Source organism: Acomys russatus, chromosome 21 (genome assembly GCF_903995435.1).
Source record: "Acomys russatus chromosome 21, mAcoRus1.1, whole genome shotgun sequence".
Classification (NCBI taxonomy): Eukaryota; Metazoa; Chordata; class Mammalia; order Rodentia; family Muridae; genus Acomys; species Acomys russatus.
This window is the reverse complement of record NC_067157.1, coordinates 19,637,477-19,651,243: the sequence shown is the minus strand read 5'-3', so window position 1 is coordinate 19,651,243 and position 13,767 is coordinate 19,637,477.

Sequence of the window (13,767 nt, the reverse complement as noted above, 5' to 3'; positions counted from 1 at the left end):
AATAAATTATAAGCAAGAATTTTAGTTTAATACAGCCAACCACTAAGAATGAATAGATATGATTTAATCAACCTTCCTTTTCCATGTATCTCTAGTCCCTCTTGACCTCCCAAAGCCTGAAGAAACAGTTTCTACCAGGGACCCCACAGTCACCACAATCATATAGACACAAAGTAGACAACAAAAACAGAAGAACGGAACACCCACCCAAAAAGACAAATCCATAGCTATGCCAAGAAGGAGTGCAAATATTATAGCTCCATGCATCTACACCCCAGCGAAATAGCAAAAATGCACAAGCAAGACAGTATGTGTGCTCTAGAATCCAGGAAACTTATGGTAATAGGCCCTTTGAAAATAAATTTAGCCAAAGGACACAATAAAGATTTAAAAATAGTAGCTATTAATCTATTCAAGGACCTCAAAGAGGAATGAATATCTTAATGTGATTGTGAAAATATAAACAGTTTAATAATATAATGAGAACATTTCAAGACCTGAAAATAGAATTTAACAAAGAAATAGAATCACTAAAGCAATCCAAACTGAAATGAAACTGGAAGTGAAAATTTTCAGGTTGTCAAACAAAAGCCTTGTAAGTTAAGTCTCGCCAACAGATTAAAAGATATGGAAGAGAGAATTTCAGATATTGAAGACAGACAGGAAATATGAATTAGTGCAGTAAATGAAATGTGTTAAATCAAATATATCCAAAAATTGGCACAAAGCATCCATAAGATCTGGGACACTATGAAAACACCAACCAATGAATATGAATATATATATATATGTGTGTGTGTGTGTGTGTGTGTGTGTCTATGTATGTAAGAAGAAAAAGATATCCAGGCCAAAAGAACAAAAATATTTTTAGCAAATTCATAGTAGAAAATTTTACCAATCTAAACAAAGAAATGTCTATCAAAGTGCAAGAAACATACAAAACACCATATAAGATGGGGGTTTAAATGGAGTCACTAGGTACACAACCAGCTAAAACCTCCAATACCATGAATCAGTAATCTTCTTGACTCATTGGTCATAGGAGACCCATTCCTTCCATACCAAATATAACAGGCCATTGCCCATCCTACTTTTTGTTCTCCAGAATTTGAAAAGGGAGAAGTATAGCTGGTACTGAAATGTACTCTGTATCCTGATGAAGGAGAAGAGAAATCATCAGTATCAACCAGCAATAAACCCTGTGACTTACAACAGTGATTTGTCTGTAAGGTGTACTGGTGCAATAGTAGTGCTCTGGGAGTCCCTAAACTCTTATTGATTGGAGTTTAGACTGATTTCAGGTGAGGAGCACATACCTAAAACTAATAAAATGGTTAAGAACCTAAGACTAGTAGGTCACAGGCTTATAGGGAAAAACCACTTTTATTCTGCATAGAGCAATTTTAACCCAGTAATATGGCTGCTCTGGAAGGGATCACACACAAAGACCTAGGTCTCTGATCTGGCTGCAATACAGAAAGCCCTCTACCCCGCCACACACACACACTACACACCATTAACCCCAAGCAATGACATCTAATTGAGAGAAAGGCAAAGTAAAGAATCTGAGAAAGATTAGTCAAAATGAGTCAGAGATAGGATACACACAGATCTCATGAGAAAAAAAGCAGGAAAGTGAGTCTATTTAAGAACAATACAGGGTTTCTATGTCCTCATCTCCTATATTTCTCTCACCTAGAGTCTCAGTAGGGTGGACCAGAGCTCAGGGGGGTCTGCTCAAATTATTGCACTAACCAGGGACAATACAATAGTAAACATCGAACCTGTACTATGATCTACCCAATGGACAGCACATTCTCCACAATTATGTGGAGAGTGAGGACTGACTTTGTCATGAACTCTGGTGCCCCATACTTGGCCACTTCTCCTTGGTGGGGATGCCTGATGCCACTCAAAGAAAGAATAAGCAGGCTACCAAGATGAGACTTGATAGCCTATGACCATATAGTGGAGGAGGAGGTCCCCCTCGGTCATAGACCTAAGGGAGGGGAATAGGGTGAAAGCAGGAGGGAGGGAAGAATGGGAAGATACAAGTGATGGGATAACAATTGAGTTATAATCTGAATAAATTAATAAAAGTAAAATTAAAAAAAAGAACAGTACAAGGAGAGAGAATCCATTCAGTCAGTTAAGCTGAGGGGAGTCAATGCCGTGAGTGCAATGCAGTAGAGTTGAGGCAGTTGTAGCTACAGAACAAAAAGGAGCAAGAATATTAGAACAGATTACCAGAGTTACTTTGAGGCCAAGCAGAACATTTCAGTAAGAAGCTGAAGGGGAGTCAGGTTGAATCAGTCAGCTTGGAGAGACGTTTGAGCCAGAGGAGCTGAATAGAATTAGCCAGCCAGAGTTCAGAAAGAACTAGAAAGAGTGAGCTTATTCAGCAGTAAGCCTCTGAGACAGCAATTACATCAGGTGAAACAATGTTACATTTACAATCCTGCTAAAGGAATATGGCAATTAAATGATTCCTAATGACATACTGCTATCCTCAACGGCAGTGCTTCTTCCTACAGTAGTTGCAAATTAACACAGAAACTACAACTGGACAATATGCAGTATGAGTGACACTGGAGTACTTAGATTAAAAGCGATGTCTTCATTAAATTCTTTACTTAATGCTAAGGGATCTATATGGAAGAGGAAAAGACAAGGCCGTAGGAGCCAAAGGTGGTAGACTCCAAAACAACTGTAACATCCTGAGCACACAAGACTGATAGACTTATAAACTGAGCATGTATAAGACCTGCACAAGTTCAAACCACACAACAGCCCAAGGCTGAGAAGGGGAAGTGAATGCAAATTCCCACCTATAACCAAGAAAGCTTTTATAAGCAATTCCTTTAGAAAAAGGAAAAATCTGTTTTCTCAAACAGAGTTAGTGGATATGTTAATCACACTCTAGCCTACATGAGCAGGAATAGCTATCCAACATTAAACAAATTGTACTTTTTGGGAAAGTGGGTAGCCTATTTCATTTCCTTTTGTTTTGACATTTTGATTTGTTTTTGTTTGTTTATTTAATTTCGAACTTTGGATTTGTTTATACCGGAGAGAATATGAATTTGATTGGGCAGAGTAGTAGGGAGGATATTAGGTCGGGAAAAGTGTGATCAAATACATAATTTAAAATTTTAAAGAAAAATTCATTAATAGATATGCACTATATGTATATATATTCCACAAGAATACCATATGTCGAAATACAAAATGATTAATGCTATTTCTATATTTCCTTTAAGTAGAAAGTAAACAGTAAACCAAAAAATAAAAAGAAAAAGAAATGAAAGAAGATCCAAATAAGGGATGTATGTTGAAATTAAATAGGACATAACAGAGAGAATATTAGTGAAAAAGATTTGAATGTATTGATAAAAAGAAGAGCAACAAAAACAGTGACTGTATTGATAAAACAAGAGCAACAAAAACAGAGTGGGAGTATTTACCATATGATTTGATATAGTTCCTCTCTTTGAAAGCATTAATGACACAAAGGGCTATTTAGAAACAAAATTAAATGTAAAGAAAGGATGAGCCACTCTCTGCAGGCAGTATTGGTATAGCTTCTCCACACTCAATCATGAGGAGATATGTACAGAAAATGTGTGTTGTAGAAAAGTGTAAAAATTAACTGTAGCCAGTCTTCTCAATGTATACAACCAAAGAAAATTCCTGGTTTATCTACGTCAGCTTGTTTAAATGTACCCATTAATGTTAATTTGTTATGAGATAATGTCTTGCCATGTAGCAAAGGCTGGACACAAACTCTTGATCCTCCCACCTCAACCATCTGATTGATAGTTATAGGTAGTTACCACTGTGTTTTGTTGAGATTACTTTTGTTTTGTGTAGTTCAACTCCTTCAGTTATTTAATACTTATTTTAAGTATATTTTCTGGCATGATGATGAGATATGGTGATATAATAAACAAAAAAGATATGTCTTTGACTGAATGAAACTCTCCTTTTAGTTTTTACCTATAGGAAAAAATAAATCAAGGACAGTACAAGTAATAAACATTGAATCACTACTATGATCTAGCCAATGGACAGGGCATTCTCCACAGTTATGTGGAGAGCAGGGACTGACTCCGACATGAACTCTGGTGCCCTATATTTGACCCCCTCCCCTTGGTGGGGAGGCCTGGTGGCACTCAAAGAAAGAATAAGCAGGCTACCAAGATGAAACTTGATAGCCTATGACCATATAGAGGGGGAGAAGGTCCCCCTTGGTCATAGACCTAGGGGAGGGGAATAGGGTGAAAGTGGGAAGGAGGGAAAGAGTGAGGAATGAGAGGATACAAGTAATGGGATAACAATTGGGTTGTAATCTGAATAATTTAATAAAAAAAACTTCATCAGCAAAAAAAAAAAAAAAAAAAAAAGAAAGAAAGCTGAACCATATATCCATCATTCAGACCTTCGTAACTAGCTCATCAGTTTCAGGGTCTTGGTAGGATTTAGAGCAGTGATTCTCAACCTTTGGGTTGCAACTCTTTTTTGGAGCCCAAATCAGATATCCCATGTATCAATTAGTTACATGCAATTCATATCAGTAGCAAAATTACAGTGAAGATTAAAATTAAGTGGCAATGAAATAACTTTATTGTTGGGGTCACCACAACATGAAGAGCTGTGTTATAGGGTCACAGCATTAGGAAAATTGAGAACCATGGATCTAGAGGTATATAGGTCACTTGGGACAGTAAAGAACAATGGGAACAAACAGTCTAACAGTGGGCACAGCAGATCGAGAGGAAAGAAGATACTATACTGAGAGAAGACTCTCTTAATTATTTAAATTTATAGAAAGCATATTCGTAAAAAATTTTTGATGAATCCAATCTGTAAGGACTAACCAAAGTGCTCATTTTTAGAAAAAAAATATTTTAATGCTGAGACACCAACTCTAAATCCAGAATGACGGTTAAACAATGTCTTCCCAGAAAGAGACCTTTGAATGTCTGGAGACATATGAAATGATAAGAAAGAGAACTCAAACCCCATCAGAATGCTCAGTAGGTTCTGAAAAATTATGCACAAAATTACATAAAATCTGATATGGAAAAAGTTGTAAAAAGTTTCAAACAAATCAATTCATAGTTGAGAAATACATTGATGCTAAGCTTAAAGTTTTACTAGAATGATTCCATATCTGGTTTGATGAAGAAATAAAAAAAAAATCAGCAAACTGAAACCCAGGTTATTAGAAATTACTCAGAGGTACAGTGACTGAATAAAACTTCATATGATTACGACATATCACCATGCTGTCTCAGAAAAAAAAAAACATGACAAGACAAATAAACAAACAATCAAAGAAACAAAAACATATTCTGGACTGTATGAATGACCACATCACAGGGAAATTCCATGTGGAATGTGTACACCAAATAAAGAAATGTTGAATGCTTTTTCTGGAGTCCACACACTTGAGCACTGTACAATAGGCATAGATATGAGAGTGTGGTAGAGCATACTATATAATTTCAGTGTTTTTAGATAAGTCAAAATATGTCAGAACTATAAACTACATTCTACATCTTTCTTAGAATACTTTGTATAGTGCTAAAAAGAACAAACTATATCATATGAATCAACATGAATAATATAAAATGTACAATGTTGTATTGATGCATCTTATTCATTCAGATTTTAGAAAATAAAGTTTATTTAATTTAATTTTATGTTTATGAGTGTTTTGTTTGACTGTATATAAGTGCCTGGTGCCCATAGAGGCCAAGAAATAGATTGTTGATGACTAGAAGATGCCATGTGTGTATGGGAACTGTACCCAGGTCTTCTTCAAGAGCAAAAAGTGTTTTTAACAAATGAGCCATTATGCAGCTTTGTAATAGAAGTGTTAAATATGGTACAAATGTTACTGATACCAAAACAAAACTTTGAAAGCAGAACAATTTGACTTGAACTATACATATAACATTTTGATGACTGAAATCATATTTCAGGAGAAACACCAAAATGTATTTTAGTATCAGTGCAACACAAGGAATTATTTACATGATTGGATTGTTTTTCTAATTTGAATATTATAATTTTCACAGCATTTGGATATGTAATATATATGGAAATGTTGAATTATTGATATTTTTAATAAGATTTGTGGCAGTCTTGATTGTAGTACTATCAAACTACTGTGGCTATGACTACATAAAATGGTGACAGAAATTGCAGTTATAAAGGCACCATAGAACAGCATTAAGGACTCAAAAGCTTCTAGAAATTTACTAGGGAAATGTCAGTTAGCTAGGTGTCAAGGGGATGAAATCCAAAATTCTAAGTGTAAACTGCTCAAACCCTGTCTGACAGCTAACATACACATGCATGGGGTGGGATTTTCAGTGAGTCAGGGAAGTAGGGAGCCAGAGATTTGAGACATCTATTCTTAAAAACAGATATTCCCACAGCTAGTCCATGCCTGTTCTTAACTTTACTTCATGTAATGAGGGCAGCAAAACAGTAGATCAATGCATTTGACACCAGATTGGCAAGAGCTGCCCCATCAGTTTGAAAAGGGAGGACATAAGAAGAAATGGAAAGGACAATTTAAAATCATACAATATTTACGTGATTGGGACTTAAGGGAAATGAAAAATGAGAAGAATGTATGATAAAAACCTAAAGTACAAAATCTTGTGTTTCATATGATTGCCTTTAGTTAAAATAGACAGCATGATTACTAGCCAATAATATTAAATTCAGAATCATGGTGACTGGTGGTAAGGTATCCATGTTAATCATATTATTTTACATGCATATATCAAATGCCACACTGTAAACCTTCCTTCTATGGTGTCACAACATCAAACTAGAAATATACAGGCCCTGATGGACCTGATGGAGGAGTGGATTGCCAAGGGAAACAAAAATTCTAAGGAGTGATGGAGATTTTCCTGCTATAACTGTGGGTTCAGAAGTGTGTTTTTCAGTCCATATCGATAGAATTGCATGTTGCAAATGTTCACATCACTACTCCCATACATTATACTAATAAACTGATCATTGAGAAGAGAAGATAGAAAAAGATTGAAAGTGACAGAGAACCATGGAGTTTGCTGTGGAATTGTGTCTCCTTGCAATGTCAAAAGGTACAATAGTAAATTGTCCTCAACATGACTGCCTTAACATGAGCTGAAAATTGAAAACAACAATAAACATTGTAGGCTCATATTGTTCAAAAAATCTACTTTACTTAGGGTTCTTAAATGCTTCTACCTCCCTTCCAACCCAACAGCCAGAGGTAGGGGAATAAGAAAGTTAGTAGGAAAAGGGGGCTGTGGACCTTTTTAGACTTAGTTCCTTGGGCGGATCCACTCTTTGTTGTTAAGATACCAGCAGTCCAGGCAAATAGCAAACACCAAACAGCAACATAAGTCAGCAGCAGCAGCAGTATGAATCAGTGGAAACACAAGACTCTTCCAAATAGGCAGGAGTCAGCGGAAGCAGCCAGACTCAGCAGCACTGCCAAGAGCATTTCTCTCTACAAAGTGAAGTGTAGAAAAAGCAAAAGCCATCAACGTGATGTAAACCATGTCAAGGTGAAGTGATGCAAAAGCAATGTCTCACTGTCTGTGGCCTTCTATTTAACCATTCTCAGAGTCAACATTTGGATATTTTTCAGCTGGCAAAAAGCATGCCCCTCTCAAGAGACAGCAAAACATCACGTGCCCTCTCATGAGTCTGTTTTCAGCTAACAAAAATCATGACTTTGTCTTCCAGGGTGGGAAAACACCCATACAATCCACAGTTGGAACTAAAACAACACATTCACATGACATAACCAAATCTTCGAAGACCCAGAAACTTTCACTTTAAGATGTGCTAAAGAGGGCAAAGGAAAATACCGCAAAGCCTTAGCTCTACACAAAGAACTATAGGGAACCATGGAATGCTGAAAGTGAGAAAAATAGTCTTCCCCAGGGAAGAACATACTAATTGTAATCTAATGCCAAATGATCATCCCTGGGAACACACATACATGTAACAATGCATAGACTGAGCAGGTTGTATGCAGAATATGCATACATAAACATTTATCCCTATAAACGACAGTCAAAGAAGAAGTCATAAACTTGGAGGTGGTGGTGAATGCCTTTCATCCTAGCACTGTGGAGGCGGAGGCAGGCACATTACTGAGTTTGAGGCTAACCTGGTCTACTGAGAGACTTCTAGGACAGCCAAGGCTACACAGAGAAAGCTGTCTTGAAAAACCTAAACAAAAAAAGAGGTCACAAAACTGAAAGAACAACGGGGTGGGCATAGGAGGGTGTGAAGGGAAGAAGTGAGGAAGTGAGGGAGAAAATTATGTGATTATATTATAATCTCAAAAATAAAAGCATTTAATAATAAAAACGACATTGTGTCATTATCAAAGGGTGAGTTATTTAAATACTTAAATCAGTAAATAAAATAATAAAAAGTAAATGTCACAAGAAAATATACAAATTATGTAAAGTAACCATGCTTCTGTTTACTAAACATGGGAGGAAGCCCTTTACGGAGCCTGATGTCCTGAGTTTGATCACCTGAGTTAACTCCTACAAGTGGTCCTACAACCTCCATAGCCTTGCCTTGGCACCAGACATGCATCTACACAACACTCGGCAAATTAAAATGTTGGTAAAAAATAAAAATTATTCATGTTATTGATAACTGATAAACTGCTGCTAATATTGAGTATCATTTGTACTAAAAGTTGTTGTGAAAACCTTCATCTCTAAGGTAAAAATGTGCAAAGATTTGTACAAATATCTTAATATTAACTATGTTTTTAAAATAAAAGCAGAAATACTAAATGGACTCACACTGGGCCAAGTGGAACACTGGCTATATACATATATAAATTAGTTTATAAAAGGTGGACCAGCAAGTACCTTGGCAGGAAACCATGCTCATTGGTGTTTCCATGGGAAGGTGTGTCACTTTCAGCAACTATGAAGCTTTCTGTTTTCTTCTGTGGAAAATGTGATTACCATTAATGCATTTTGAAACAATCACAGTTCAAAACGAATTTAATCCCCCATCATTCTGCGATTTAGTGTTCCTTAGTTTGGCTGCTAAGAGTATGCAGAGTGATTATAACAAGCGATAGATCTCTCATGATTAAAACATTGGGGGCCCAAACCCCTGAATTAAAAATCAACACAGATTTTAGAATGACTCATAGTTACTGTTGTTTCACTTTCTGTTACCTTGTTTAGATGTGGCTGACACCATTGAATCTGCAAATCAGCAATGGTATATGCTGGTTGTTTTTGTGCATGACAAAACTATTATTTGTCTAGAAGTGTTTAGAAACCTCAAAGTCAGGATTACCAATCTGTTATTGAGTGGAGTTCTGAAAGTCTTTACATTTGTAGCAATTGTATAGTTACAAACCCTTTGTTTACCAGATGTCAAAGAAGCAAGTAAAAAGATCCAACTTCTACCTTAAAGAAAGTTGGCACCTACTGAAATATATAGATTTTTAAAAAAACAAGTGATATAAAATAAACCTAAAGAGGAATTATAGAGATTGCTTAGTGGTTAAGAGCACTGGATGTTCTTCCAGAGGACCTGGGTTTGCTTCTCAGGACTGATATGGTGGCTGATCAGCATTTGTAACTCCAGTTCCAGTGAAGCATGTACCATGTTTTGACACTATGGGCGATGCGTGTACTTGGTGCATATAGATAGATACATGTAGGTGAACAGAGAGAGAGAGAGAGAGAGAGGAGAGAGAGAGAGAGAGAGAGAGAGAGAGAGAGAGAGAGAGACAGACAGACAGACAGACACACAGACACACAGACACACAGATAGACAGACACACAGAAACAGAGAAACAGAGACAGGGACAGAGACAGAGACAGATAGATGAGAGAGACAGACAGAGAAAAAGAAGGAAAAGAGAGAGAATAGGAGAAAATCAGACATACAATACATGGAAAGAGATTTTTTAAGTCTAGAAAAGCATCACATTTAAGTTAGTTCTTATATCAGAGTAAGGGTTCAATGTTTACTACTTATATTGTCCTTGGTTAGTGCTATAGTTTTAGCAGACACCCCTGCGCCAAGATCCACCTGTCACAATGTTCTTCTTGTAGGTTTCTAGGACCCTCTGTGTCCTTCTATTTCCCCATCTATGTGGAGAGCAGGGACTGACTGTGACATGAACTCTGGTACCCTATATTTGACAACCTGCCCTTGGTGGGGAGGCCTGAGGTCACTCAAAGAAAGAATAAGCAGGCTACCAAGATGAGACTTGATAGCCTATGACCATATAGTGGGGGAGGAGGGCCCCCTTGGTCATAGGCTTATGGGAGGAGAATAGGGTGAAAGCGGGAGGGAGGGAGGAATGGGAGGATACAAGTGATGGGATAACAATTGAGATGTAATCTGAATAAACTAATAAAAAGAAAGAAAAGTAAAACAAAGAAATGGTAGTTCTTAAAGAATGGTGAAGCTAAAGAAGAAACTCCCCAGTATGAGATAGCAAAAACCTATAAAGAATGTAGACATGTGAAAGACTATGATTTTTCAGGACTGGCAAAGACCTAATATATGTAAATAATTTTACAGTGCATAAATCACAATCCTTAGGAGGATTCTTTCTGAGAGATCTTTTGCTCCATGTTTGCATAGATAATGGTCTTGTAAACAATTTGTTGTGAGTTTCTGTTTCTAATGATAATTGGAGTCAGTACATAATGGAGAATTTTTAATGACCATTTGGAGCCTTGCAGATGGAAGAAATTAAATTCCAAATAAGAACATATTTAGCTTTTTGTCTAACTTAATTCTGACTTCCAGGTGTCATCACTTTATTGTCTAATGAAGTGATAAATAGCATGATTAGTGGAATAATCATTTAATTTGATTTTCCTCTTTGTGATTTCTATTTGTTTTTTATAAGTAGTCCCATCTGTATTAAGCTTCACTTTAGCTTACCTGTTTATATTATGAAGAAGTAGAACACAGAAGAATAGTGTAATTCACCATTCAAGTCCTATTTACACTTCTGGATTCCAGCTAAAGAATATTGTTGAAAACTTTACTGACACTTTCTATGCTGAGAGAATATTGTTTTTGTTAATGAAGAATAAGTAAGCTCACCTTTATAAATATCTCAAGTCTTGCTTGACGCAGAACTCTTCGCCAATAAATAAATTCCTTAGTAAATGTCATTCCATCTCTCTTTCCTTGACTCTTGGCTCACATTCTGACTTCATGTGAAATAGCAAAAGATAGATATGTTTCTGATGACTACATCATTAGAATAGGGTGGAAAGTGCCATTTAAGTAAGATGCCTTAACTATGCCAACCCTAGCCACGGCATAAGGAAGGCAGTTTAAAGAACCCCAGGGGCTTTCTAGTTAAATATTCTTATTTCACACGTGACAAAAGTAAAGTTCAAAGCTTTAAGTTATTTCAGCTGGGTAAATCACCCTGGCCTTGCAATCCAGTGCTGTTTCAAATGCATCCATCTGCTTCCATGTTTCCTTATAAAATATCTTCCCTAATATGAAACAGCACTTAATGAAAATGTGATTTTTAATTTGAAATGCAATGCAGACACACAGCAATACTAGAACACTGCCCTTATAGCATATGAGATTAAATCATCTAAGAAGGAGAAGCCATCAATCATCAGGGCTTTTGTACATTAATTGCAGTTCAATTTTTAACAACAAAACATTCTTAAGCTTATCACAGTTGCTAAGTTAGTGAGTAATACTTATCAGATACAGGCAGATTGTTAAATGATCACTAATTCTGTGTTACATACGTGTGTGTGTGTGTGTGTGTACATGTGTTTGCCAGTGTGCATATACATCATTCTCTAGAGGTTAGCATAAAGTGTCTGTTCCCTTTCTCTCATAGTGTCTCCTTGAGTTATGATGTCATGAGTATGTTATGCCAAAACCAAATTCAGAGAAGCAAGAGAGAGTATGGTGACTGGCTGCTAAAAGTTATGAATTTCATGGTGTGTTTATTACATTTCAGAAAAGCTCCATTAAGATGAAAGAAAGTTGTGACACTGAATATCTGTTTCGGTGTTTTTTCTTCTCCGCCTAAATTTGCTGTATATAGCAGATGATTTTCCCTTCTTTAAACTGGTTTTACACACATAGGCAGATGCCATAACATCTTTTGACTCTACTGAGAAATGAGACTGAAGTGAATCCAACTCTGGGAAGGAGCTGTGAAGAAGCCAGGCGCTCAGTGTGTGAGAACCTGACGTGGTTTGAAAGCCTGGGCACGTCCATTCACACCTGTTCACCTTGCCCTGGCTTGGCTGTCCTCTTTGGGAGGCTTGAAGAGGTGGTTTGGTTTCGTTCTGCCAACTCTCTCCTCTCTTACATCTTCCTTCACCCATTCTTTTGCTAGTCACTATCTGCGTCAGGGCTCCAAAGATGTATCTAAACTATTTTTTTCGGTTGTGATTTCTCCCTATTTCTTTAATATAACCAGATTTTCCTTAGTATTATGATGTGTGAAGTTGAAATATGAAGTAAGAAGGTTATAAGAAGTGCATTATGGAGGTCAGAAATTTCATGATATATATATATATATATATATATATATATATATATATATATATATATAGTATTTTAATATCTGATAATTCTGTCATTTTTTATTTTTTTATTAATTTATTCATATTACATCTCGATTGTTAGCCCTTCCCCTGTTTCTTCCCATTCTTCCCTCCCTCCCACTTTCCCCCTTCTCCCCTCCCCTATGTCTGTGATTGAGGGAGACCTCCTCCCCCTATATATGCTCTTAGAATATCGAGTCTCTTCTTGGTAACTTGCTATCCTTCCTCTGAGTGCCGTCAGGCCTCCCCATCCAGGAGACATGAACAGAAAAGGGGCACCGGGGTTTGTGTGAGAGTTCTCTGTCATTTAAAAAGAGGATTAAAACATCAGAGTAGCATTTTAATTTTTGGGTTTTTTTATTTAATTTTTTATTTTTTCAGAGTAGCATTTTTAAGTGTAGAGAATGAACCACTGTTGAACTAAATGAAAAGCAAGAACATTTATTGTCTTTGAAAAGAAAGATCAGAAGAATAGTAGAAATTGTGTCAAAGGCTGATATACCACTAAAAGCTCACTAACTCCAAGTTTGCAATTCAGTGGCTTTTAATATATTTTCAGCACACATGATTTCATATGAGGCTTGAGACTGAGCACCTGGCCACTTGTACTGTTGCTGAAGCTTAACTGAAGTTCAGGATCATTACCTTAATTCTGGCCAAGGGTGCCGACCTATGGCTTTATTCCCATTCCACTCTTCTGTAACAAGCATTGGAAATGATGGTTATTTGTCCAACTTTGAAAATAATTTTGACTCTCTAGCCCCTTGAAACAGCCAACACAAATACGTGTCGTGATTTATAAAACACTCCCACAATTCACTTCAAACCAACGTACTGAGATTCCACTCACATAATGGAAGAAGAACATTAGCATTTCCCAAGAGCATATGGCATCTGACTTTTACAGTGAAACTGTCTTAAGCAATAACCAATTTCAAGTAATAGTAAATTTATATAGCTAAGTAAATCATAAATCTAGTTGAACTTTTCATTGTGAAAATTTTTTCAAATATGAAACATGTAGATAAGTATATTCTAATTCACTTGATAGTATTATTTTTAGTGCATTGAATTAACTATTTTATATAATTGTATCATATTTAAACAAAACTATGTTCATGTATTAAAATATAAATATTATTATTATTAT